Below are 21,497 nucleotides of genomic sequence, written 5' to 3'. Positions count from 1 at the left end.
CACGTCGGGCTCCCTGCATGGAGCCTGCTTCTCCCTCTGCCTCTGTCTCTGCCTCTCTCTCTCTCTCTCATGAATAAATAAATAAAACCTTAAAAAAAAAGATTTTATATATTTATTTGGCAGAGAGCGAGCGAGTGAGCACAAGCAGGGGGAGAAGCAGGCAGAGATTGGGGGGGAAGCAGGCAAGGAGCCTGATACGGGGCGCATCCCAGGACCCCAGGGCCCACGCCCTGAGCCGCCCAGCCCCTGAGCCCCCCAGGCACCCCTCTACCTTCCTGCCCTGGTTAAGCCCCTGTGCCCCGGGCCGTTCTGTAATTCGCCGTATAAAGCGTCCCGACCAGTACGCCAGGAAAATGATGATATTTTTAATAGATCCTCTAACTCTCTTGCAGTGTATTCATCTGAGAAAAGGTGTGAGGGCGGAAAAGTAATTAGAATTCTCAGTTTATAAACATCTCTGAAAATGTGAATCCAAGAGAGAAATTAGCAGATATTTTAATCGTCTGCTCCATTTCCACATCCTCACACTTGATGTACCTACTTCCTAAATATATTAGTTAACGTATCTATAAACACTTTTCTTTTTTTTCTTTTTTTTCTTTTTTTTTTATAAACACTTTTCTCAGTTGGCATCTTCACACATCTTGACTCACTTGGTTCCTACAACAAACAAGAGACACGGCTGGTAAGAGCCACGCTTCACTTTGTGCAGCCCCACACGGTTTGCAAGGCTCTTGCTCTATTTTGCCGCTATTTTGTGTGGCACCAGTACGTCCGGCTCTTTGTCCGGCAAATCCTGAACTCCAGGAACACGGGTGTACTTGTAGGTCGTTCTCTCAGCCCACAGAGGATTGTTGGACGTTTCCGCATATTCACTGGCGTCAGTCAACACTGGTCCCTGCCTCGTTCACCAGGTGAACGAACTCCTATTCATCCCTGAAAGCCCATTTCAGGTAAGGCGCATATCTTTCTCCCCAGAGGCAGACAAGGGGATGTGGTCCTCAAAAACTGTTGTCTTTGCCAGATTGGTCGAGGTAAGCCAGCTGGTTGTTGGGATGGAAGGGGCGGTGGGGGGATCCCTGGGTGGCGCAGCGGTTTGCCGCCTGCCTTTGGCCCAGGGCGCGATCCTGGAGACCCGGGATCGAATCCCACATCAGGCTCCCAGTGCATGGAGCCTGCTTCTCCCTCTGCCTGTGTCTCTGCCTCTCTCTCTCTCTCTCTCTCTGTGACTATCATAAATAAATTTAAAAAATAAATAAATAAAATAAAAAAAATAAAAAATAAAAAAAATAAAAAAAAGGAAGGGGCGGTGGGGCCGACTGCTGGCCAACTGCTGTGTGGTTTGGGGTAAACGTCATCCATCACCAAAGGAAAGATACCAGCCATAAGAACCTGCTTCAGGCTTGGCCAGATTTCCCCTCTTTGTCGTCTGCAGGGAGAAGGGTCAGGGTCAGCCTTGGCCTCGGACCTTTTTTTTTTTTTGGTTTCATGCTCCTGCCCTCAGGCCAACCCAGCCAGTGTTGGGCCTTTAAACAGGCCTCAAAGAGACTTACAGATAAACCTCAGACAGGTTCTCAAATTGGTGTCAAAGAGACCCTCACCTGGATCCTCAGATAGACCTTGGACACTTCAACAGGCCTGGATCCGAGCGCAGACCTCCCTCTGACCTCGACTCCCTCTAACGCACCCTCCCCAAGAGCCAGAACCTGGCACCCGCCATCCACACTCCTGCTGGAGGTCTGTGCGGCGGCCTGCAGGGCTCCAAGGTGTTTTTATGGGTCCAAGGGTCTGGTTGGGGACAACTCAGGTTCCTGGCGGCTTGCAGCTTGATTTCCTGACTCAGAGCAGGTGGGGCGGTTGGCCTCCCCCCGTCTTAGTGCTGTTCTGGGGACTCTAGTAACCAGAGTGGTCTCCCCATAGAGTCAGGGGGCAGAGGGCAGAAAAGGTGGGGAGAAAGTTGCCCCAGTGGGGTTCAGAAAGAGTCAGCAGGGGGCAGGAGGGCAGTGAGGGGATCAGAAGCGGCAGCCCAAGCCCTTTCTCTGCCCTCGCCCAACAGTCATAGGTCCTGGGGGGCTCAGCCTGGACGAAAGCCGCCGTTAACCCAGCTCACGTTTCCCTGCCCTCCCACCAGGCTCCGGAGTCCCTTTTCCAGAGACCACCTCTGACCAGATCGATCTGCCCGGAACTTCCCAGGATCCCCACTGCCTGGGAGATCAAGTAGAAAGAAGCCCTTCCTCCCGTGCGTCACCATCTGGCCCCCACGGACACCTCCCAATTCGTCATCTTGCACACGCACACACCTCCTCCGGGCCAGATTCAGTCACTGCACTTCCCCCCCCACACACCTTTCTCCTGCCTGCACCCCCCACCCCCCCACCCACACCGACCTGGGCCGCCTTTGCCTCTGGTGCCATTCACTCTACCCTTGTGGGGTTCACGGGGCCGCTCTCCCGTAGGGGCCCCACCAGCCCTGCCCCTCCTTCCTAGGATCTCACGTCGCATCATTGACACCTTTTCTCCCCCCCCAAAAAAAAACCCCAACAAAATGCTGCGCTGGCTGAGAAGTGCGGGGTGACTCAGGCCTGAGTTCCATTGCTAGCATTTGCTCCCATGGAGTCATCGCTCAGCCATCGGGGATTTGGGGAGCACCTGGCACATTCCTGACAGTCTGGGACCCGGGGCACAGCCACGATCGAGCTCCGGGCCACCCGCCTTGATGGGTGGGACTCGTACCATCCCTGAAGAGGACAATCGGGTGAAATCTGGCCCTTGCCGAAGCCTTAGGGAGTCAGGCTGCCTCTCCAAATTCTGGTGTCCCGGGAATCCGAAGGGGCCAGCCCCCCTCTCCCCCATGAGCTCAGAGCACCCCGTGAGCTCACCCCCACAGCTACCTGCCTTGGAGCGGGTCCGAGGCCCCGGGGTGCTGGGTGCTGGGTGCCGGGTGCCCCCCCCATCCCGGCCCCGCACCAACATCTCCCTGCACACTGCGCTGCTGATGTTTAATTTTGCTGAACACCGAGTCCCAACCCCGTGTTAATTGGTTTTACTCCAGCCTTTTGTGCCTCCCATTAAACGAGGAAATGCCACCCATAAAATTTTAATTTTAAAAGCCAACTTGTTTGTTTTATATTGAAATTCCCCGGGCAGCTCCAGCAGAGGGAAACAGACACATTTTCGTTTCATTAAAGCAACTTGAGTGAGGATAAAAAAGAAGCTGAAAAATTAGATTTAAAAAACGGAGAGCGAGAAGCGTTTAAAGACAATGAAGGAAAATGAGCTGCCGCGGAGGACAGCGAGGGGGTCCTGGGCCCACCTCCACCGACTGCTCTCCTGCGGGGACACCACGGGCGCCTGGACTCCCCGCTCCCTGAAAATCAGCCACCACCCGGAGGGACTCAGCAACCCCCCGCACCCCGGGGCCAGCAGCATCCTCTTCCTTGAGGACAAAGTGCACCATGGCTAAGCCGACTGTGAGGCCTTGACTCACTTACCAGCTGTGTAACCAAGAGCAGTGACCTCAGTGTTCTCACCTGCAGAATGGGAATAATACTGTTACTTGGTTTATAGGGTTCTTGTGGAGCTGAAGCAGGTCCATACCTTGCAAACACTTAAAACAGAACCCAGTATATGGCAAGTGCTTAATAAATGTCAGCTTTTGTTATTCTCGTCCTGCTGCTCCCCTTCCACGCCACGCTCCTAACACGTTTCCCTCTGCTGAGCACACCTGCCTGCCCGCCCCCTCGTCTACACATGCCCTCACTGCGCAGAGTTGTCCCTTTAATGATGTTCCTGAGCTAAAGACAACTAAGAGAGATCAGCGGGGGCGGGGGGAGGTCTGAGCAGAGGCTCGGAGAGCCCCCATTCCATGATCCAATTCTTGCGGCCCAAACTAACTCATTAAAATTATATTATAATCCTTTCAAGGAACGCCAGTCTCCCTGGGTTCAGATCCCAGCTCCAATGACCAGCTGCATGTTCTTGAGGCATTGGGCCTCAGTCTCTCCATCAGTACAATGGGAACAAAACCTGAATCAGCCCCACATTGTCAGGAAGGACCCAATAAAACGAGCTCCGCGGAGTGTCCAGCACAGCCAGGCGCCCAGTGAATAGCTGCTGTTCTGCATCCGGTCTAGGGGGCTGAGGCTGTGGGGGTGGAGAAGGAGGGGAGGTAGGCGGTTCCAGGATAGGGGTGACCTTACTTCCCATTTCTTAGCTGTTGCCGCAGGGTAATTATTACCGGCACTCCATTTCATTCTCAAAAGCGCCCTAATCTGGATGAGTCATGATCTGGTCCTCGTATTTCAAATCCCCCACCTCTGCGAGGGGCCTCAGAGCTCGCCCTGGGGTGCCAGGAAAGGGTCCTGACCCTCTGCCTGACTACCGGGTCCTAACCCTCGGCCCTAACCTCACTCCTGGCTCACACAGGAAGGGAGAAGCCCAGGGAAAGACCCAGGGCACGGGGAAGACGCTGGGGTTGGGGTCTGTTGGGAGCCCTGGCCTTTCCTCCGCCTGCCCAAGGGCCAGTTAGGCACCTCTGACCCTAACTTCCTCTTCTGTCCTAGCGGGGCGGGGGGGGGGGGGGCGGTAGGTTAATAAACCAAATCTCATCAATTGTTGCCAAGATCAAACCAAATCAGCACACTGATGTGAAAGTTTCCTGAGTGTTGCTCCCAGGCTGTGACAGCTGCTCCAGCCAGCAGAGTCCCAGGCTCTGTCCCGCGAGGTAGGCAGAGATGGGGACGCCAGGGGTGGCCCGCCCCACACCTCAGCACCCGGCAAGCCTGGGATTCACGGCCAGTGTCCTGCAGACCCTGACCCTGCACCCGACTCATCCTGCAACAGCTTCAAGGGCTGCTTCTCAGAACAGCTTCAAGAGGACACCTGAGTGGCTGCAGAACGGCATCCACTTCTCCTGGGCAGATTTCTTTTCCAGTGACCCCAAAGGGTACACCGAGGAAGCCCTAGGACTTAGTGACAGTTCTGAGAGAGTGGGACCAAGTGCATGGGTTCCTGGTGGACCTGCAGGCTCCCTCTCTGTCCCCCTCCTCCTCTCTCCGTCTCTCCCTCTCTCTCCTGTTCCCTCCCTCTCCCTCTCCCTCTCCCTCCTCTCTCTTTTCAACCAGAGCATTTCTTTTTGTTTTGTTTTTTTTTTAAGATTTTATTCACTCATTCATGAGACACAGAGAGAGAGAGGCAGAGACACAGGTAGAGGGAGAGCAGGCTCCACGCAGGGAGCCCGACAGGGGACTCGATCCCGGGACTCTGGGATCACATCCTGAGCCCAAAGGCACACGCTCAACCGCTGAGCCACCCAGGCATCCCGAGCATCTCTATTTTATATAATCCAAGATATTGCACAGAAGTTTCCACTGTTAGAATATTCTTTTCAAAAGCACTGCTCTGTTCCTCCTCTTTCCCTTCCTCCCTTCCTTCCTTCCGTCCTTCCTTCCTTCCTTCCCTCCCCCCCTCCCTCCCTCCCCGTCTCTCCTAAGGTCCTCAGGTGCAGCAGAGCAAGAGATACGTCTGCTTGGGAAGGGGGTGCAGCAAGGACCAGGGCAGGGTGCCAGAGCCAGGTGAGGATGGGCCCAGCACAGGTGTCAGAGCCCCAACAGGGTGAGGAGAGCATCTGTCACCAAGAGGCAGCCTGGCCTGCAGTGTTGGGGTACAAATGGGCTGAGGGGCAGCCTGGTGCAGGTGTCAGAGGCCCGCTGGGGTAAGTGGGGCAGCCACGCTGGGGAGAGGGGCCCAGGGTGGGAAATCAGAGGCTGAGCTGGACGAGGAGGGGTCCCTAGGTGGGCCAGCCCAGACTGAGGGGCTGAATGTGCAGAAGGGCCGCCCCACCTAGGGGGGTCAGAGCCGGAGGGCTCAGGGATGCAGAGGGAGCGGGACTGTCTGGGGCCTTCATCAGTCAAGCACGGGGCTTGCCTCCTTCTCTGCCCGCCCAACCCTTCCTAAAGCCAGAGAAGCCCCGGGACGCCTTCCCAAGTCAACTGAAGTCACCAAGCATCCCCGGAGCACCGGGCAGTATGCCAGGTGCCGGGGAGAGAGCCAGGTTAGGGCTTAAGTCGGGCACGGGGCACAGACACGGGGCCGCCGTCCAGAACGGGAGCGCTGGGCGCATGGAGCGGGCCGGGGTGACCTCCCGGGAGGGACGGGGAGCCGGCCAGACAGGAGGCCAGCTGAGGGGCGCAGGGTGAGCCGGCAGTGAGTCTGGACCGGGCCCGGGTTTCCCGCCCGCCCGCCCTCGCAGGCCCAGTTCATCCCATCCCCAAAGGTCACAGCTGCCGAGCGCCTCACGGAAGGCCTGTCAGTCCTGGGACCCTGAGGACTACAGCCCAGGTCCAGGTTCTCGGGATGGACCGGGAGCTTCTGGGCCATCTCCCCGCCTTCGTCCAGACTTGCCCTGGGGGTCCCCTGCAAGGGAAGGTCCCAGCTTGGCTGTCTTCTCTGAGGTCCCGCATCCCTCCTAATTGAGAAGTCCTGCTGGGGTGCCTGCCTTCAGCTCAGGTCAGGATCCCGGCGTCCTGGGATGGAGCCGGCTTCTGGCTCCCTACTCAGTGGGGGGAGGTCTGTTTCTCCCCCACCCCCACAATGCTCCCCCTGCTTGTGCTCTCTCCCTCTCTCAAATAAATAAATAAAATCTTTAAAAATAATAATAATAATAAATTGGGAAGCGCTGCCTGGTGTGGTGTTCTGTGTTGTGCAGACCGGCCGCTTACTGAAGGGCCTTTGCGGGATCAGCACCTGCCCCTGGAGGCCCGCGGAGAGGCCCCCCCGCAGTCAGTGAGCCGGGGCTTGTGCCAGAAGCATCCTTCGGGCCGAGGCTCCCTGGGCATCCTCATTTGTGTCCCCTCAGCTCCATCCTTCCCTGGAGGCCGCTCTGGACCCTTCGGCCGGCACCCTGACTCCGCCCAGGCGGCCCCCTCCGTTAGGGCCTGCAGGTCGTCGGGCCGCGCAGGAGAACACCTGCTGGGACTCCGTGTGCCCCGCCTCCCGCGGGCGGAGGGCGGGCAGCTGCCGCGGGGGGGGGGGGGAGGGGGGGGAGGGGTTGGTCGGGGTCGCGGGGTTCAGAGCCGAAGCTCGGCGTCCCGGGCGCGCGGCCTCCCCGCGGCCACCGGGAGGGGGCGCCCCAGGCCAGCCCACGGCCCGCTCCGCGGAGAGGGCGACCCAGGCGCGTCCCCAGGAGCAGCGCGCGGGGGGGGCCTGGGAGCGCTGGGGGGGGCGAGGGGCAGCTGCGGGGACAGCCGGGTCACCGGGGGCGCGGGGAGGGGGCGGCCCGGCCGCGTACCCGAAGCAGCGGGGGGGGAGGGGTGGGCCTGGGAGCGCTGCGGGGGGCACGGGGGTCAGCTCCGGGGGCAGCCGGGTCCCCAGGGGGGCGGGGAGGGGGCAACCCGGGCGCGTCCCCGGGAGCAGCAGCGCGGGGGCCTGGGAGCGCTGGGGGTTGGCGAGGGTCAGCTGCGGGGGCAGCCGGGTCACCGGGAGCGCGGGGAGGGGGCGACCCAGGCGCGTCCCTGGGAGCAGCGCCCGGAGGGGGCCTGGGAGCGCTGTGGGGGGGCGAGGGTCAGCTCCGGGGGCAGCCGGGTCCCCAGGGGGGCGGGGAGGGGGCGAACCGGGCGCGTCCCCGGGAGCAGCGGGGTGGGGCGCCTGGGAGTGCTGGGGGGGGGCGAGGGTCAGCTGCGGGGGCAGCCGGGTCACTGGGGGCGCGGGGAGGGGGCGGCCCGGCCGCGTCCCCGGAGCAGCGGGGGGTGAGGGGTGGGCCTGGTAGCGCTGGGGGGGGCACGGGGGTCAGCTGCGGGGGCAGCCGGGTCCCCAGGGGGGCGGGGAGGGGGCGGCCCGGCCGCGTTCCCGGGAGCAGCGGGGGGGGGGGCCTGGGAGCGCTGCGGAGGGGGACGAGGGTCAGCTGCGGGGGCAGCGGGGTCACCCGGGGGTTGGGGAGGGGACGGGGACGGGGAGGGGGCGACTCAGCCCGCGCGCGCCGGCCCGGGAGAGGGCGTGGCACCGCGTTCCTGCCGAGTCATCCCGGCGAGGACGCGTCATCGGTGAGGTCAGGCCCCCGAGGGGCTCGGTTGCAGCTCGGGGCTCCGGGAGAGGGGACATGGGAGCCCCGCCGCCCGTGGGTGCAGATGCAGCCGCCCGGGGCGCGCTCGGGGCGCAGGTGCCGCGGGCCCGCAGGTGCCTCCTCCCGCGCACACGGCCCTCCTGGCGAGCTCGTGGCGGGTCCGGGACCCAGGGGGGTGGGGGCTCCCAAGCTTCCTGCGGCCTCCCTGCTGGCAGCCCCGCCCCGCCCCCCGCGGATCCCGGGCCCTCCGGGCTCCTCCTGAAATGCGCCAGGTCCTTGCGCTCCGCTCCGCGCGGTGGGCGCTCAGGCCTTTAGGAGAAACCTTCCTCCTTGAGGATGGACCTATTCAAACCCAGGTAGTGTCCCCGCAGCACAAAAAGTGTCCCCCGGGGATCCCTGGGTGACCCCGCGGTTTGGCACCTGCCTTAGGCCTGGGGCGTGACCCTGGGGTCCCGGGATCGAATCCTGCGTCCAGCTCCCTGCATGGAGCCTGCTTCTCCCTCTGCCTGTGTCTCTGCCTCTCTCTCTCTCATGAATAAATAAATGTAAATCTTAAAAAAAAAAAAAAAAAAAGCTCTCTCCCAATTAGGAAGAAGTAGGTTCTCCGTTGAAGGAATCACATCTCTTGAGAAGGGCACCTTTTTTTTTTTTCTCCCCTCTCCCAGCCAAGAACCTGCTGCTCTGAATGTTTTTAAAACCGACTGAATGGCCTGTCTCTATTCTGCTTCAGATGCCAGGGCCCCGGGCACAAGGCGGAATGTCACCCGGTGATGGAGTCAATAGATTGAGAATGGCTTCACTAGGAGAATGTCGGATTTTTTTTTTTTTTTTAAAGCATGGGATTTATTTAGGTCGATTTCTTTTTTTTTTTTTTTTTTTTTTTTTTTAGGTCGATTTCTTTTAATTCAAGACATGCATTTGGGCGGGTCAAGGGTCAGGTGAAGTACAGATTGTTAAAGAACCTTCCCCATTGGACACTTTGCCGATTCAAAAATGCTTGAATAACAACTTTCCAGGAAAAAAGGGTGCATTCAATACACATACCGGTTGTAAGACAGCCCCAATTTCAGTAATACTCACTTTTTAAGTAAGTACACCTTAGAATGGGGAAATATGGATTGCATATTTGTTGACTGCAAAATGCATCTACAGAGCCAAGGAGGATTTTCATCGATTTCTATATTGTGATCAATTAATAAATATTTATTAATGCTTAAAAGGGAGCTGTTTGAGAAACTTTTGAGTGCTCACCAAGTAGGCATTCGCAGTGACTCAGTCCTTTTTGTCGTGACTGAACACTGCCAGCCCCGGGGGGCAGCTTTGCCTCTGAAACTGTTTTGTTTTGTTTTTTTAAGATTTTATTTAGTTATTCATAGAGATGCAGAGAGAGAGAGAGAGGCAGAGACACAGGCAGAGGGAGAAGCAGGCTCCATGCAGAGAGCCTGATGTGGGACTCGATCCAGGGTCTCCAGGATCACGCCCTGGGCTGCAGGCGGCGCTAAACCGCTGCGCCACCGGGGCTGCCCTGAAACTGTTTTTGAATTATTTTTATTACCATAACAAATTCATAGTCGACACCCATGATCCATCATTATTAAAAGACAAAAATTCTTTTTTTTTTAATATTTATTTCAGAGAAAGAGAGCAGGGGCAGGGGCAGATGGAGGGAGAGAATGCTCTAGCAGACTCCTCACTGAGCATGGAGCCTCACACGGGGCTCGATCTCTTGACGCTGAGATCATGACCAGAGCCAAACCCAAGAGCCAGCTGCCTAGCTGATTGAGCCACCCAGGCGCCCCCCAAAAATTCTTTAAGAAAAAGGATGGTAAACTACAATCAGGACAACCCTTTTATAAAAAAAATAGATTTTATTTATTCATGAGAGACACAGAGAGAGAGGCAGAGACACAGACAGAGGGAGAAGCAGGCCCCACACAGGGATCCCGATTCAGGACTTGATCCCGGGACTCCAGGATCATGCCCTGGGCTGATGTCAGACACTTAACCGCTGAGCCACCCAGGCGTCCCAACCTTTTTTTTTAAGTTTTTTTTTTATATAAATTCTCTTTTCTTTTCCATGAGTTTCTAATTTTCTTTTTTTTAATATTTATTTATTTATTATTTATTTTTTTTTTTATTGGTGTTCAATTTACTAACATACAGAATAACACCCAGTGCCCGTCACCCATTCACTCCCACCCCCCGCCCTCCTCCCCTTCTACCACCCCTAGTTCGTTTCCCAGAGTTAGCAGTCTTTACGTTCTGTCTCCCTTTCTGATATTTCCCACACATTTCTTCTCCCTTCCCTTATTTTCCCTTTCACTATTATTTATATTCCCCAAATGAATGAGAACATATAATGTTTGTCCTTCTCCGACTGACTTACTTCACTCAGCTATTATTTATTTTTTAAAATATATTTTTTAATTTTTTATTTATGATAGTCACACAGAGAGAGAGAGAGAGGGGCAGAGACACAGGCAGAGGGAGAAGCAGGCTCCATGCACCGGGATCCTGATGTGGGATTCAATCCCGGGTCTCCAGGATTGCGCCCTGGGCCAAAGGCAGGCGCCAAACCGCTGCGCCACCCAGGGATCCCTTTATTTATTATTTATGATAGACATAAAGAGAGAGAGAGGCAGAGACACAGGAGGAGGGAGAAGCAGGCTCCATGCCAGGAGCCCAACGCGGGACTCCAGGATCGCACCCTGGGCCAAAGGCAGGTGCTAATCCGCTGAGCCACCCAGGGATCCCCTTTTTTTAAGATTTTATCTTTAATCTGTACACTCAAGATAGGGCTCGAACCCACAACCCCTAGATCAAGAGTCACACGCCCCATGGACTGAACCAACCTGACACCCCAGTCAGGACAACTTTTTAATGAAAAAGTTGCAAATTCCACATATTGACACACTGTTTACATCTGATGGTGGTTTTCACACATTATTTGATAAATGCTGTTGGGACCACCAAGTATCCACCAAGATGGCTAGATTGGGTCCTTATCTTACATCTATGCCAAAATTATGCTCCAACAAATTTTTTTAAACTATATACATTAAAAAATGAAACCATTGGAGCACCTGGGTGGCTCAGATGGTTAAGCATCTGATTTCAGCTCAGGTCATGACCCCAGGATCCTGGGATCGAGCCCTGCATCGCCCTGCATCATGTTCCCTGCTCAGCAGAGAGTTTCCTTCTCCCTCTCCCTCTGCTCCTGGCCCCCGCTCATGTGTGCTCTCTCCTTCTCTTTCTCTGTCAAATAAGTAAAATCTTAAAAAAAAAAAAAAAAAAAGAAGCCATAAATGTGTCAGGAAAAAAAAAATAGGAGAATTCATGCTATAATCTTAGAGTGGAGAAGGCCTTCCTAAATATCACAGGAATCCCCCAAAAGAAAATAATAAAAGAAAATGAAAGAAATAAAAGAAATAACCTGTCCATGTACATTAATTTGGAAGTTTTTTCCCCCTTGGGTAAAGAAAAAAGAAACTCACAAAGTCAAATAACAATCAACTTATAGGAAAAGAAAACATGTAAAATACTCACAAAGCATTCATTTCCCTTATCTTTACAGAGCTCCCCTAAATCAGGACCACTAATCCAGTATGAAACAGGCAAAGGATGTAAACAATTGTCCACCAAAAAAATGCAAGTCACTGGGTGGCTCAGTCAGTAACCAGCTGGATGACGACTCAGGTTGTGATCTCAAGGGTCATGAGATCGAGCCCCACGTCCAGGCTCCACCATGCTCAGTGTGGGGTCTTCTTGAGATTCTCTCCCTCTGCCCCTCCTGCTCATGCTCTCTCTCTTTCTCTAAAATAAATAAATAAATCATTTTTAAAAATGTAAGCTGGGGGCAGCACAGGTGGCTCAGCAGTTTAGCGCCTGCCTTCGGCCTGGGGCATGATCCTGGAGACCCGGGACTGAGTCCCATCCACATCGGGCTCCCTGCATGGAGCCTGCTTCTCCCTCTGCCTGTGTCTCTACCTCTCTGTCTCTCTGTTTCTCATGAATAAATAAATAAAATCTAAAAAAAAAAAAAAAGTAAGCTGGTCTTCAATGTAAGAAAAAAGAACCCTTTGAGGCTACAATGAGATACCATTTCTGTTGTTTTTTAAAGATTTTAATTTATTTATTCATGAGAGACACAGAGAAAGGCAGAGACACAGGCAGAGGGAGAAGCAGGCTCCTTGCAGGGAAGCCCAATGTGGGGACTCGTTCCCGGGACCCCGGGATCACGCCCTGAGCCAACAGCAGATGCTCAACCGCTGAGCCACCCACTCAGGCATCCCATGAGTTAGTTACCATTTTTCATCTGCCAGACTGGCTGAGATCACAATGTCTGATGATGACGCACTGTGTTGCCAAAGAAATGTCATCTGGGTCATTTTCATCACCGCTGATGGGAATGTAAGGTACCGTTTGTAGGAAGAGCAATTTAGCAACAAGTGCTCTAAAGGTAAACTCTCAGGTACCTGTGGTTCTGGACTGAGCTGTGTCCCCCTCCCTAAACCTCATATGTTGAAGTCCTCACCCCCAGGACCTCAGAACGTACCTTTCCTTGGAAAGAGGGTAATTCCTGAAGTCACCGGTGAAAGCGGAGTCATACCGGAGTAGGGGAGGCCCCTAATCCAAGAGGACTGATGTCCTTATTAAAGGAGGAAATCTAAAAAAAAATAAAATAAAAAATAAAATAAAATTAAATAAAATAAAATAAATAAATAAATAAATAAATAAATAAATAAAAATAAAGGAGGAAATCTGGCCGCAGACATGTGCCGAGAGAATGCGAACATCAACACGGAGATGGGGTGATGCATCCACAAGCCAAGAAACACTAGAAATTGCCAGCAAACTGCCAGAAGGCCTATTTACCTTCACAGCCCTCGGAGTGAACCAACCCTGCCCACACCTTGATCTTGGACTTCCTGGCCTCCGGAAGTGTGAAATAATCCGTGTCCATTGTTGAACCACCCAGTGTGTGGGGCTTGGTTTCGGCAGCCCTTGCAAACGAAGACACCCTTTGACCCAACAAGACGAATGTAGCGTATCTGTATGCGCTGTCTATGGGCGCAGTTGCAGAGCCTCGAGCACCCAGAGTATAGGCCGAAGTATTGCTTTGCAACAGCTAAAGATTAGAAAGGCCCCCCCCCCAAAAAAAAAAAGATTAGAAAGGCCCAAATGTCTAGCAGCCGAAAATGGCCTAAACAAATTAGGATGCACCCTTATGATGTAATTGTTTTCAGCTGGATATTTTTTGGTGAATAACCAGCAATGAGGCAGCATCGCATGTACCGACTGGAATTATGACGATTATTATGAAGCACACAAAGCCAAGTGCGGTCGGTTGTGCAGAAATGAGGGGAGATCCAGCAAAATAGTATATGTGCAAAGATTTGCTTGTAGATGCACAGAATCTGTCTTGAAAGGTGTTTAAGGAACTGCTCACTGCAGTGGTTCCTGGAGAGCTGAACCACTTCAAGGACTGGGGAGGAGGAGAGGCTTTGGTTCTACTACAAACACACCTGTACCTTTTGAACCTTTTACATTGTTTATGTATCACCTGTTCGGGAGAAAGAAAAAAAAAATCTTACGCGGAATGTCGAAATGGCTCTAATACTTCAAAAACCCATACTAAAAAAGCGAAAATATAGCCATTTTAGCTTTTCATCTTTGGGAAATAACAGCTATTTGTCCCTGAAATGGGTTATTTGAGGAGATCCTATCTCCTCTCCTCTCTCTTCTTTTAGAATCAAAGCACAAAATTTGTTTTTAAAATAACTAAATAAATCACAGAAATGAAGCACAGAATGCAAGGATCCTAAACTCACATGTAGTGAAAGCAAAGTCTATTTTTTTTTAATTCACGGCATGTACACTTCAATCTATAATGATCATTTCAGCATACAGTCAGCCCCCAAACCAAGCCTGAAAAATTTGTTTAATTCATTCATCTACAACTCTGACTTGTTCTCCTAAAATTAACTTAAATTCTGTTAAACAATGGGCATTACTTACTAAATAGGAAAGCATCCGAAGTCACCTTTAGAAAATAAGGAATCGTGGGACGCCCGGGTGCTCAGCGGTTGAGCATCTCCTTTCGGCTCAGGGCGTGATTTCGGGGTCCCGGGATCGAGTACCGCATCCAGCTCCCCTTGAGGAGCCTGCTTTTCCTCCCCCTGCCTATGTCTCTGCCTCTCTCTCTGTGTCTCTCATGAATAAATATTTAAAAAGATAAAATAAAACATAAGGAAAAAAACAAATAAATAAAACATAAGGAATCGTAATTGATAGAAACTTTTTAGTACAATCTTTGGGATCAGACAGATGTAAAAGAAAATAAATTTTCTCCATTTATCTTATTTATCTTGCAAGAAATTGAAATTATTATATATTTTTTTCATTTAAAAAAGCGTTTGCAGGCTCATTTATGGCTGTGAAAGCAGTCTGAGTGTTCAAGCTTGTTGGGAAATGAAACCTAGGCTCACTGTGTATGGTCATGCAAGCGGTGTGTGGACTGCACACCTCCAGGGGGTGCCATTCAGACCGTACTCCGCAGTAGGCAGTGCCCCACCTGTGCAGCTGTGCATATCCATCCCACGACTACTGATAGTGTCAGGAGTCATGGAGGGCTTTTGGGTAGGGGAGGGGAGGTGTCAAAGCTGGGGCCACAAGGATTGTGAGGCCAGATTCTCACACACACAGTTCCCCACCTCTCTGGGTTGGCCTCCCTTGTGGGGGCTCTGGCCTGAGCTCTCTCTGAGCCTCCCAGCTTTGGTTTTCCTGAGGCTGGGGGGACGGACCATCCGCCAGGGCCTACCATCCCTTCCCTGGCCTGACCAGCCCAAGGCCCTCAGTCATTGCTTGGGAGCTGAGCAGAGAGGCCACAGGAGGGGACCCCGCCATGCGCCTACCCTCTACTCAGAGAAAAACAAGGAGGCAAGAGGGGAGAAAAAACAGGTAGTGATGATTTCACAGGGAATTAGGGGAAATTCAAGCATTCCAATAATCACGAAACATCAAGAATTAGTGGACTGGGAGCCAGAGGCCCTACTGAGCAGCTATAAATCCCCAAGCAAAAAAAAAAATTAATAATAATAATAATAATAATAAAAATTTAAAAACCCAAGCAAATCTGGTGACCTCTGTGGGCCTCACTACGTGCCAAATAGCAGACCTTGAACTAGCTCGGCCGTTTGCTGGTCTTTTCACCACTAAGAGACTGCCCTAGTAATTTCTGAACAGTCCCACAGAACTCAGGTTTTGTACAATTTTATCCTCAAAGCTGTATTTTATGCAATTATCACATCCTTAATAGTCATTAATTGCTGTTCACCATTATCAAGGATATTCTTGCTTGTGAGAGACAAAATTGATGTGCTTGCCGAGCCAAAAGGCTTAGAGTTAGGGATAGCTTCAGGCAAGGCTCGATCTGGCTGCGGTAACCAAGGACCTATGTTCCTTCAGTCTCTTGGCTCTGCCTCCCGTGATGTGTCACAAGGTGGCTTCCAGAAGCTCCTGGCACTACTTGCTTTACTCATCTGCGATTGGCAAAAGCCAGAGAGCTTGCTCCCCAGTTAGCTGGAAATAAAAACCCGGCACCGGGACTCATCAACCCCGATTGGCCTGCGTGGGGTCATGTGCCTTGCCCTGGCCAATTACTAGAGCCTGGAGAATGAGATACGCTGACTTGCTCAAGCCAGTTAGGCCCTGCCTTGGAATGGGGTCAGTTCTGGCCAGATCACATGGCTGGGAAATTCCCAGTACTGTTAGGAGGGGAATCGGGCAGGGGCGCCGTGGGGACCACCAGCTGGCTTCCTGCCGCGTGTTCATCAGCCAGCGAGCCCGCACACAGCCCATCACTGCTGACCGGCTTGGGAGCTCCACTCTAGTGACCTCTGGGATCTTGTGAGTTGGTCCAGATGACACCCCCGTGCGTGGGCGGGCACGTTAACCATGTGAGCTGACGTCAGCTCGGCTAGCAGCAAGCTCCTGACCCTGTGGTTAGACCTGGCCTAGATGCGAGCTCATCTAAGTCCACCTCCCAGTTCTCCACTCCCAGCTGAACCTTCACAGGGGGCTCAGGGGGAGACCCCCGGGGGAGGGGGGCTTACTGACATCTGTGCCCAGTCCGGTCCTGGGGGGCCATAGTCAGGTGGGGGGACAGTGGGGTCCCAGATCATCACGGTTCAGGATGGGAACACAGTGTAGGAGGCACAGGGACCCAGGTACAAGGCCAGGCCCCTCCTCCTCCCAGGGTCCATGCACCCCAGCACACTGGCTCTGCAGCAAGGCCACCTTGGCCCAGCCCCTCACTCCCCAGTTCCCAGGGAAGCCCAGGGACCTCTCTGGCAGCTCCAAGGATATCCCCATGGTTGTGTTCCCCAGCATAGATTAGGGAACAAACATACAACCCCAAATTGAGGACCCGACCTCAGTGCACACCATTAAGGCTTCACAGAACTCCCCTTGGGTGCGGTAGCTCTGGAGCTGGGGCCTGCAGATTCACCCTTCCGCCTCCCTTCAGCCCCCACAGGTGGGCCTCACCAGGTAAGGGAGGGGTGGGGCCAAGGGGAAAACAGCTCCCACACCCACCCCCTGTGACAGACACCTGTGATGCGACCATTCGTTCGGGTTAGGCACTGACCCGATCTAGTCCCCAAGTGAGTCACCAGGACTTCCGAGCACTTGCGTGGGTTTGAACCTCAGGTCTGCAGCAAACGGGGCCATGGGATGCCTGGGATGGAGAAAGCTCGGCCAGTCCCATGCTCAGCTGTGCCCAAATTAACTCGCTGCGTGGCCAGGGGCAAGTCCCTGTCCCTGGCAGTCTCCCCATCTACACAGCAAAGGTTCCCGGCTAGTAGAGTCTCTGGGGCTTTCCAGCTCTAACCACGCAGAATGTGAGCAGAATTCAAAGTTCAGAAAAGAGGGAGCTGGGGTAGCGGAGTTTGGGGGGGCAGGGAGGACTGGCCAGGGAAAAGAGGAGGCAGGCAGGAGGGCCATCTGGCCAGGGCCCCATAAACAGAAAGTCCCCAAGTGTAGACTTTGGACACTTATCTCCCAATGGAAACACACTCGGTCACAGCACGTATACACACAGAGCCGTGGAAACGGACGACGGCGTCGGCCCCTTGCCAAAACACACGGCCCTCAAGGCCCATGAAGGTCTAGATAGATAGGTGTGTTTTTTTTCATCACCTTTTCACTTTGGGAATTGATGTTAGATTTACAGAAGAGTCGCAAAGAGTGTGCCGAGGTCCCATACAGCCCTCACCCGGGCTCGGGTTCCCTAATGTTACCATCTTCATCTCACACATCTTCATCTTGGCCCCACGTGTGACAGCTAAAATGACACGGCCCCGATGCGAGCCTGTCACTGAAGTCCAGCTCTGCTGCGGACTTAGCACTCTCCCTAATCCAGGAACCCACCCAGGGAACCATGTCGCATCCACTTGGCTGGTTTCTCCAGAGTCCCCTGGGGGCTGTGACTGTGTCTGTCTTTCCAGGCTTTTTTATTATTTATTTATTTATTTATTTATTTATTTATTTATTTATTTTTATGTTTTTTTTTTTTTTTTTTTGAGAGAGAGAGAGAGAGAGCAAGCAGGGGGAGAGGGACAGGGAGAGAGAGAACCTCTAGCAGACCCCCTACCACCGACGAGGAGCGTGGAGCCCGACGAGGGGCTCGATCTCACAACCCTGGATTGTGACCTGAGCTGAAATCAAGAGCTGGACGCTTCACCACCAGCCAGGTGTCCCCCCAGCCGTGCTTTTTAGAATCCTTTCTGTTCTGAGGCGTCCCGGGCAAGGGTTTTGTAAAAGGTCCTTGGGTTGGCATCCGCCAGAGGCGTCCTCTAGGGTCGTGAGTTTGGGGGAAGAAAATCACAGAAGGGACGAGCGCCTCTCATCAGGCGACCCCGGGAAGCACGCGATCCACTCCGCTCACTCCAGGCGATGTCAACCTTAGAGACTTGGTCAACGTGGTGTCTACGAGGATTCTCCACCGCAAGGTTTCTATTTTCCCGTCTCCTGCTCTATGGCTCAGAAGCAAGGGGGGCGCCTGGGTGGCTCAGGCCGTTAAGCAGCTGCCTTCGGCTCAGGGTGTGATCCCAGGGTCCTGGGATCGAGTTCCGCATCGGGCTCCCTGCTCCTCGAGGAGCCTGCTTCTCCCTCCTCCGTTCTCCCTGCTTGTGCTCTCTCTCTCAAATAAATAAATATTAAAAAAAAAAAAAAAAGTCTAGTGCGCAGTCAAGGGAAGGGGAAGTGGGTGGGTTAATCAAGCTCCGTCTCCTGGACAATCGACGTAGATTATTTTGAATTCTTCGGTAAGGAAGATTTAGTTCTTCCTTCCCGGTGAGCTATTCAATATTTATTTCTACCAGTGTGGACTCATGGATATGTATTTTATGCTTCGGGTTATCATCTAATATTCTGTTATTTCTTTTATGGCTCTAATTGTGGCTGCTTTGGCCACTGGAGTGATTTAGCTCCTGGGTCCCTTTGACACACCCCATCCTTTTGTGTTTTGAGCACTTGCCAACTCTGGGCCCACCAGATGCCCCAGGCTCACCCTTTTCTGGCCCCAGCCCCACAATCAGCCATTATTCCAAGGAAACAATATCTTCTTTAAAACCGATCCTGCTGGGGATCTCTGGGTGGCTCAGCGGTTTAGCGCCTGCCTTTGGTCCAGGGCGTGTGTGGTCCTGGGATCTGGAATCGAGTCCCACGTCAGACTCCCTGCATGGAGCCTGCTTCTCCCTCTGCCCGTGTCTCTGCCTCTCTCTCTCTCTCTATGTCTATTATGAATAAATAAATAAAATACTAAAAAAGAAAAAAGATCCTGCTGATATATCGTGTACTGTAGTCCCACTGCATCTGAGCACATGATGAAAAGTTACTTCGTTCCACTACTGTTTATTTATTTATTTTTTTCCACTGCTGTTTAAAGCATACCTCAATCCTTTTGTAGCTCTACTGTGATGTCTTCTTAAAATATACTAGGAGATGAGGTGCCGGACTGGCTCCGTCAGAGAAGCACGTGACTCTTGATCCTTGGGTTGTGAGTTCCAGTCCCATGTAGAGATTACGTACATTTTTTTAAATTAAAAAATAACTTTAAAAAAATATATGAGAAAAAAATAAAAAAATATATGAGGAACATCAAAAAAACAGGGGAGGGACCTGATTTTTTTCTCTGCTTCTGTAAGTCCTGGATGAATTTAACCTCTGTGCCAAGGCCTTGAGGGCAGCCTGCCCACCCTTCCTACACAGGTAACACCCTCCCCCCATGAGCTGCCCAGTGGAACCATCAAAAGCCAAGGTAATTCCTAGCACCTTTCTCTCTCCGGGTCCCCCATCCCTCGCCCAGGGGGTGGGCCAGTCTGGGACCCCTGAAGACCTCACCCAGGCCGGCCAGATGCAGGCAGGTGGCAAGAAAGCAGGCAGGTTCCGGGAAGGAAGCTGGCAAGCCCAGCCTCCAAGACGCAGGCGTGGGCTGGGCATCATCACATCCAGAATGCTCCCGGGAATCAGGGCCAAGGTTTGCAAAATCCAGCTGTAAGTGGAGCAGGGGTTCCCCGGATTCTGGATTCTGCAGAAGAGTCAGCTTCTCAGGAAAGAGCCGCCTTCCTGAGCCGGAAGAGAGTGAGACTCTGGCTCGCGCGGCTAGCTTTGGGAGGGGACGGAGCTTCGTGACTCATCACCCGGTCGTGCCGGCTACAATTGGCGCAGCGCCGGACCTCCCGGAGGAGGTCCCCTGCGGGCAATCACAATCCAGAACGTAGGGACACGGGCCGGGCGCGGTGGGAGCAGAGGAGCACTGGAAGAGTCTCGGCGGGCCTCCCGGAGGAGGTGACATCATCAAAAAAGATGAATGGAACCGGGCAGGCAACCGTCGGGGGCGGGAAGGAGAGGAGGGCACTCCCAGCCAAGGACGAGGCACATGCAGAGCGCTGGCCCGAGGCCTGCGGCCCAGCGAGCAGTCCCCAAATGTGAGGCATTCTTGCTGGGGTTGACGTATCATCATTACGGTGATCAACCTGGCCTTGTTTCTCAATATTTTTACTATCTTAAAAGTAGTTATGAGGCCGAGTAAACACCTAATGTCACTGAGCTTAATGTTAAAAGGGTTCCCGTGAAGATGGGGGCACAGCAGACAGGGTGCTCAACAGGAGCTGAGACCATTGTGACCCCACCCCGGAAAGGGGGCTTTGTTTGCCCTCTGTGCCTGGCTTGGGGTCAGCCCCTGGGGTTGCTATGCCTGGAGGGCGCAGGAGGGAACCGTTTGGGGTCTTTAGAGTTAAGGTAGGTAACAAAGCAGGGACTTGGGTACATGGGGTCAGGCAAGTCCGGAGGAGCAGCTTCAGGGCCTGGCTAGAGATGCAGGCACGTTCCCTCCTCCCTGGGTCTTCCGTGACCTCCTGAGACAGGCAGGTACTGGAGGTGGGTACCTCAGAGCTCTGCGAATCCCAGCCCCACTAGCTCCGGGCCCCTGGGCCAGTGACTTCACTCTGTTTGTTTCTGCGACTCTAGTTAAGATTACGTATGAGGATTTCCAAAGCACACTCCTGGTAATAGCCACATAGGTAAATAAATAACAAATCCCAGAAATAACATCCAGTAACAGAATGGCTGAATGACCAGTGGTATATTCCTAAAATAGAATGTTATTCAATCACCAAATGAGTAAGTTATAGGTATACAGGCAATAGAAAGGCATTTTCTTTCTTTCTTTTTTTTTTTTTAAAGATCTGATTTATTTATTCACGAGAGACACACAGAGAGAGGCAGAGACACAGGCAGAGGGAGAAGCAGGCTCCCCGCGGGGAGCCTGATGTGGGACTTGATCCCGGGACCCCGGGATCATGCCCTGAGCCAAAGGCAGGTGCTAAACCGCTGAGCCACCCAGGGATCCCCCAGAAATGTATTTTAAAAAGCAATGTGGTGTTGCCTGGCTGGCTCTGTCGGTGAAACCTGTGACTCTTGATCTTGGGGATGTGGGTTCGAGCTCCACATCAGGTGTAGAGACTAGCTGAAAATAAAAGCTTAAATTAAAAAGAACAACAATGCTGTGTGGAAAAGGGGAGTCATATAACTATAGAACGATGCCCTTTGCACCCCAAAAAGCAAAACCCAACTAAACAACATGTTATCTTGGGATTTCTACCAAGGTTGGTAAAACTAAGAGACACGTTGAGGAAATGATTAGCATAATTAAAACAAAATTCAGGAAAGTCGTCCTTCGGGATGAGGGAGGAGGCTGCAGTGGAGGCAAGTGGAAGGTCTTAAAGGTACTGGTATAGGTCTTGTTTATATAAATGTATGTATTTATTTATTTATTAGATTTTATTTATTTATTCATGAGACATACAGAGAGAGAGGCAGAGACACAGGCAGAGGGAGAACCAGGCTCCATGCAGGGGGCCCATGCGGGACCCGA

General features: G+C 53.0%; 1 long non-coding RNA gene across 1 annotated transcript; it reads right to left on the bottom strand.

Annotated features, from left to right (window-relative positions):
- Positions 1-315: 315 nt before the first annotated feature.
- LOC144281868 (uncharacterized) lies at positions 316-20,178 on the bottom strand. The gene is made up of 5 exons (XR_013350273.1): positions 19,463-20,178; positions 19,013-19,172; positions 12,615-12,725; positions 3,492-3,530; positions 316-660 (listed from the first exon to the last, which is right to left on the bottom strand). It is a non-coding gene; the product is annotated as an uncharacterized LOC144281868 (long non-coding RNA).
- Positions 20,179-21,497: the final 1,319 nt, after the last annotated feature.

Source organism: Canis aureus, chromosome 13 (genome assembly GCF_053574225.1).
Source record: "Canis aureus isolate CA01 chromosome 13, VMU_Caureus_v.1.0, whole genome shotgun sequence".
Lineage (NCBI taxonomy): Eukaryota > Metazoa > Chordata > Mammalia > Carnivora > Canidae > Canis > Canis aureus.
Note: the sequence above shows the minus strand (reverse complement) of the source record. Positions and strands in the feature narration are given on the sequence as shown.